At 37.4% G+C, this 6,973-nt stretch overlaps 1 non-coding gene across 1 annotated transcript; it reads right to left on the bottom strand.

The window, feature by feature from the left end:
• Positions 1–5,808: 5,808 nt before the first annotated feature.
• LOC148573647 (small nucleolar RNA R71) lies at positions 5,809–5,916 on the bottom strand. The gene has a single exon (XR_015905676.1). It is a non-coding gene; the product is annotated as a small nucleolar RNA R71 (small nucleolar RNA).
• Between the last annotated feature and the right edge of the window lie 1,057 nt (positions 5,917–6,973).

Here is a 6,973-nt window from a genome sequence, read left to right on the forward strand (position 1 = left end):
GTGGAAGTTCATGAGATTATACCTCAAGAACTCTACAAGGTGGCTGACAAGTCCTCCACTATGGCAAGGTTAGCCTTCCCTCACCTCATTTGCCATCTATGTTACTCAGCTGGAGCTTTCATAGAAGGAGACATTCCTATTAAGGAAGAGAAGCCCATCACTAAGAAAAAGATGGAGCAATCAAGAGAGCTCACTCATGGAGCTCAAGAGGCGCAAGAAGCTCATCACCATGAGATCCCGGAGATGCCTCAAATGCACTTTCCTCCACAAAACTATTGGGAGCAAATCAACACCTCCCTAGGAGAATTGAGTTCCAATATGGGATAACTAAGGGTGGAACATCAAGAGCACTCCATCATGCTTCATAAAATAAGAGAAGATCAAAAAGCAATGAGGGAGGAGCAACAAAGACAAGGAAGAGACATAGAAGAGCTCAAGGACATCATTGGTTCCTCAAGAAGGAAATGCCACCATCACTAAGGTGGATTCATTCCTTTTTCTTCTTTCTTCTGTTTTTCGTTTTCTATGTTATGTGCTTATCTATGTTTGTGTCTTCATTACATGATCATTAGTAGTAGTAACTATGTCTTAAAGTTATGAATGTCCTATGAATCCATCACCTCTCTTAAATGAAAAATGTTTTAATTCAAAAGAACAAGAAGTACATAAGTTTCGAATTTATCCTTGAACTTAGTTTAATTATATTGATGTGGTGACAATGCTTCTTGTTTTCTGAATGTATGCGTGAACAGTGCATATGTCTTTTGAAGTTGTTGTTTAAGAATGTTAAATATGTTGGCTCTTGAAAGAATGATGACTAGGAGACATGTTATTTGATAATCTGAAAAATCATAAAAATGATTCTTGAAGCAAGAAAAAGCAGCAAAGAACAAAGCTTGCAGAAAAAAAAAAAAAGAAAGGGGCGAAAAAAAAATAGAAAAAAAATAGAAAGAAAAAGCAAGCAGAAAAAGCCAATAACCCTTAAAACCAAAAGGCAAGGGCAAATAAAAAGGATCCCAAGGCTTTGAGCATCAGTGGATAGGAGGGCCTAAAGGAATAAAATCCTGGTCTAAGCGGCTAAACCAAGCTGTCCCTAACCATGTGCTTGTGGCGTGTAGTTGTCAAGTGAAAACTTGAGACTGAGCGGTTAAAGTCAAGGTCCAAAGCAAAAAAAAAAAGAGTGTGCTTAAGAACCCTGGACACCTCTAATTGGGGATTTTAGCAAAGCTGAGTCACAATCTGAAAAGGTTCACCCAATTATGTGTCTGTGGCTTTTATGTATCCGGTGGTAATACTGGAAAACAAAGTGCTTAGGGCCACGGCCAAGACTCATAAAGAAGCTGTGTTCAAGAATCATCATACTGAACTAGGAGAGTCAATAACACTATTCGAAATCTGAAGTTCCTATAGATGCCAATCATTCTGAACCTCAATGGATAAAGTAAGATGCCAAAACTATTCAAGAGGCAAAAAGCTATAAGTCCCGCTCATATGATTGAAGCTCTGTTTCATTGATAGTTTGGAATTTATAGTATATTCTCTTCTTTTTATCCTATTTGATTTTCAGTTGCTTGGGGACAAGCAACAATTTAAGTTTGGTGTTGTGATGAGCGGATAAATTATACGCTTTTTGACATTGTTTTTAGTATGTTTTTAGTAGGATCTAGTTACTTTTAGGGATGTTTTCATTAGTTTTTATGTTAAATTCACATTTTTGGACTTTACTATGAGTTTGTGTGTTTTTTTGTGATTTCAGGTATTTTCTGGCTGAAATTGAGGGACTTGAGCAAAAATCAGATTCAGAGGTTGAAGAAGGACTGCTGATGCTGTTGGATTCTGACCTCCCTGCACTCAAAGTGGATTTTCTGGAGCTACAGAACTCGAAAAGGCACGCTTCCAATTGCGTTGGAAAGTAGATATCCAGGGCTTTCCAGAAATAAATAATAGTCCATACTTTGGCCAAGAATAGACGATGTAAACTGGCGTTCAACGTCAGCTTTCTACCCAAATCTGGCGTCCAGCGCCAGAAAAGGAGCCAAAACCAGAGTTGAACGCCCAAACTGGCACAAAAGCTGGCGTTCAACTCCAAGAAGGACCTCTACACGTGCAACACTCAGGCTCAGCCCAAACACACACCAAGTGGGCCCAGGAAGTGGATTTATGCATCAATTACTTACTCATGTAAACCCTAGTAGCTAGTTTATTATAAATAGGACCTTTTACTATTGTATTAGGCATCTTTTGATCATCTTAGGATCTTAGGATCATCTTTGAACGCATTTTTCTTAGACTTTGGGGGCTGGCCATCTCGGCCATGCCTGGACCTTTCACTTATGTATTTTCAACGGTAGAGTTTCTACACTCCATAGATTAAGGTGTGGAGCTCTGCTGTTCCTCAAAGATTAATGCAAAGTACTACTATTTTCTATTCAATTCATCTTATTTCGCTTCTAAGATATCCATCCGCACCCAAGAACGTGATGAAGGTGATGATTATGTGTGACGCTCATCACCATTCTCCTCTATGAACACGTGCCTGACAAACACTTCCGTTCTACATGAAATAAGCTAGAATGAATATCTCTTAGATCTCCTAACCAGAATCTTCGTGGCGTAAGCTAGAATGATGGCGGCATTCAAGAGAATCCGGAAAGTCTAAACCTTGTCTGTGGTATTCCGAGTAGGATTCAATAATTGAATGACTGTGACGAGCTTCAAACTCGCGATTGTTGGGCGTTAGTGACAGACGCAAAAGGAGGGTGAATACTATTCCAGCATGATCGAGAACCGACAGATGATTAGCCGTGCTGTGACAGAACATGTGAGCATATTTTTCACTGAGAGGAGAGGGATGTAGCCACTGACAACGGTGATGCCCTTGCATAAAGCCAGCCATGGAAAGGAGTAAGACTGATTGGATGAAGATAGCAGGAAAGCAGAGGTTCAGAGGAACGAAAAGCATCTCCATTCGCTTATCTGAAATTCCTACCAATGATTTACATAAGTACCTCTATCCCTATTCTATTATTTATTATTCAAAAACACCATTATCAATTTATATCTGCGTAACTGAGATTTGCAAGGTGACCATAGCTTGCTTCATGCCAACAAGCTCCGTGGGATTCGACCCTTACTCACGTAAGGTATTACTTGGACGACCCAGTGCACTTGCTGGTTAGTTGTATCGAAGTTGTGAACCATGGTATTGGCACCATGTTCTTGGCGCCATTGCCAGGGAAAGAAAGAGCCATGAATTTTACATAATTAAAGTGTAATCACGATTACGCGTACCAAGTTGCTCACGTTGCCAGGGATTGTTCGAGCTTGGACATCACAATTTCGTGCACCATGTTTTTGGCGCCGTTGCCGGGGACTTAATTGTTCCTGTTTGGCGCCAAGAATCGTCTGAGATCCCAATCCCGGCAACAACACCAAGTTTTTGGCGCCGTTGCCGGGGATTGTTCGAGTTTGGACAACTGACGGTTCATCCTGTTGCTCAGATTAGGTAATTTTCTTTTTCTTTTGCTTTCAAAAATTTTTCAAAAATATTTCAAAATTTTCTCACCTGTTTTCGAAAAAAAATGTTTTCAAAAAAATATATTTTTATTCAAAATTTTTAAGAATGAATTCTAGTGTTTCATGAAGCATGTAAAGCCTGGCTGGCTGTAAAGCCATGTCTAAATTTATTTGGACTGAGGCTTGCAATTTGTTATCAAGAGCAATATACTCTGGTGTTAAATGCTGAAGCTTGGCTGGCCATTGGCCATGTCTAGTGTTTTGGACTGGAGCTTTCTTTGAAAGCTTGGCTGGCTAGTGAGCCATGTCTAATTCCTGGACTGAAGCTTTAGACTAAGAATGCAAGATTCCTGGAATTCATATTAAAAATTTTGGAATCCTTATTTTTCTTTTTCAATTAATTTTTCGAAAAATCCAAAAAATTTTAGAAAATCATAAAAAAATCAAAAATATTTTTCTGTTTCTTGTTTGAGTCTTGAGTCACATTATAAGTTTGGTGTCACTTGCATATGCATCTTGCATTTTTCGAAAATATCATGCATTCATAGTGTTCTTCATGATCTTCAAGTTGTTCTTGGTAAGTCTTCTTGTTTGATCTTGAGGATTTTTTGTTTTGTGTCTTTTCTTGTTTTTCATATGCATTCTTGAATTCTTAGTGTCTAAGCATTAAAGAATTCTAAGTTTGGTGTCTTGCATGTTTTCTTTGCATTAAAAATTTTTCAAAAATGTGTTCTTGATGTTCATCATGATCTTCATAGTGTTCTTGGTGTTCATCTTGACATTCATAGCATCCTTGCATGCATTCATTGTTTTGATCTAAAAATTTCATGCATTGCATAATTTTCATGTTTTTCAAAAATCAAAAAAAATATATCTTTCCCTTTTTCTCTCATCAAATTCGAAAATTTGGATTGAATTTTTCAAAAATTTTTAAAATCAAGTTGTTTCTCATGAGTCAAATCAAATTTTCAATTTGAAAATCTTATCTTTTTCAAAATCTTTTTCAAAAATCAAATCTTTTTCAAAATTCTTAGTTATTTTCGAAAATTCCAAAAATATTTTTCAAAAATATTTTTCTTATTTTTTATACCAAAATTTCGAAAATAACAATAACAATTAATGTTTTGATTCAAAAATTTCAAGTTTGTTACTTGCTTGTTAAGAAAGATTCAAACTTTAAAGTTCTAGAATCATATCTTATGATTTCTTGTGAATCAAGTCATTAATTGTGATTTTAAAAATCAAATCTTTTTCAAAACTAATTTCTATCATATCTTTTCAAAAATATCTTTTCAAAATATCCTTTCTAACTTCCTAACTTCTTATCTTTTCAAAATTTGTTTCAACTAACTAACTAACTTTTTGTTTGTTTCTTATCTTTTTCAAAACTACCTAACTAACTCTCTCTCTCTATTTTCGAAAATATCTTCCCCCTTTTTCAAAATTTCTTTTTAATTAACTATTATTTTAAATTTTAAATCTTAATTTTCGAAAAACCACTAACAATTTTCAAAAACCAATTTTCAAAAATCACTAACTCCTTTTCAAAAATAATTTTCGAAAATTCCCTCCTTCTCTCTCATCTTATTCTATTTATTTATTCATCTACTAACATCTCTTCCTCACATCATCACCAAATTCGAACCCACTCCTCTATATGTGTTCGAATTTCTTCTTCTTTTCTTCTACTAACAATAAGGAACCTCTTTACTGTGACATAGAGGATTCCTCTTCTTTTCTTTTTCTCTCCTCTTTCTTATGAGCAGGGACAGAGAAAAAGGCATTCTTGTTGAAGCTGATCCAGAACCTGAAAGGACTCTGAAGAGAAAATTAAGAGAAGCTAAATTACAACAACCCAGAGACAACTTGATTGAAAATTTCGAACAAGTAAAGGAGATGGCAGCCGAACCCAACAACAATGCAAGGAGAATGCTTGGTGACTTTACTGCACCTAATTCCAATTTACATGGAAGAAGCATCTCCATTCCTGCCATTGGAGCAAACAACTTTGAGCTGAAACCTCAATTAGTTTCTCTAATGCAGTAGAACTGCAAGTTTCATGGACTTCCATCTGAAGATCCTTTTCAGTTCTAAACTGAATTCTTGCAGATATGTGATACTGTAAAGACTAATGGAGTAGATCCTGAAGTCTACAGGCTCATGCTTTTCCCTTTTGCTGTGAGAGACAGAGCTAGATTATGGTTGGATTCTCAACCCAAAGACAGCCTGAACTCTTGGGATAAGCTGGTCACGGCTTTCTTAGCCAAGTACTTTCCTCCTCAAAAGCTGAGCAAGCTTAGAGCTGATGTTCAAACCTTCAGACAGAAAGAAGGTGAATCCCTCTATGAAGCTTGGGAAAGATACAAACAGTTGACCAAAAAGTGTCCTTCTGACATGCTTTCAGAATAGACCATCTTGGATATATTCTATGATGGTTTATCTGAGCTATCAAAGATGTCACTGGACACTTCTGCAGGTGGATCCATTCACCTAAAGAAAACGCCTGCAGAAGCTCAAGAACTCATTGACATGGTTGCTAATAACCAGTTTATGTACACTTCTGAAAGGAATCCTGTGAGTAATGGAACGCCTATGAAGAAGGGAGTTCTTGAAGTTGATACTCTGAATGCCATATTGGCTCAGAATAAAATATTGACTCAGCAAGTCAATATGATCTCTCAGAGTCTGCATGGAATGCAAGCTGCATCCAACAGCACTCAACAGGCATCTTCTGAAGAAGAAGCTTATGATCCTGAGAACCCTGCAATAGCAGAGATAAATTACTTAGGTGAACCTTATGGAAACACCTATAACTCAACATGGAGAAATCATCCAAATTTCTCATGGAAGGATCAAAAGCCTCAACAAGGCTTTAATAATGGTGGAAGAAACAGGTTTAGCAATAGCAAGCCTTTTCCATCATCAACTCAGCAACAGACAAAGACCTCTGAAGAAAATACTTCTAATTTAGCAAACTTAGTCTCTGATCTGTCCAAGGCCACTGTAAGTTTCATGAATGAAACAAGGTCTTCCATTAGAAATTTGGAAGCACAAGTGGGCCAGCTGAGTAAGAGGATCACTGAAATCCCTCCTAGTACTCTCCCAAGCAATACAGAAGAGAATCCAAAAGGAGGGTGCAAGGCCATTGACATAAGCACCATGGCCGAACCTGTGAGGAGAGGAGAGGACGTGAATCCCAAGGAGGAAGACCTCCTGGGACGTCCAGTGATCAATAAGGAGCTTCCCTCTGAGGAACCAAAGGACTCTGAGGCTCATCTAGAGACCATAGAGATTCCATTGAACCTCCTTATGCCCTTCATGAGCTCTGATGAGTATTCCTCTTCTGAAGAGAATGAGGATGTCACTGAAGAGCAAACTGCCAAGTTTCTTGGTGCAATCATGAAGCTGAATGCCAAATTATTTAGCATTGATACTTGGGAAGTTAAACCTCCCTTGC

Source organism: Arachis ipaensis, chromosome B2 (genome assembly GCF_059453495.1).
Source record: "Arachis ipaensis isolate K30076 ecotype BB chromosome B2, ASM5945349v1, whole genome shotgun sequence".
Taxonomy (NCBI): Eukaryota; Viridiplantae; Streptophyta; class Magnoliopsida; order Fabales; family Fabaceae; genus Arachis; species Arachis ipaensis.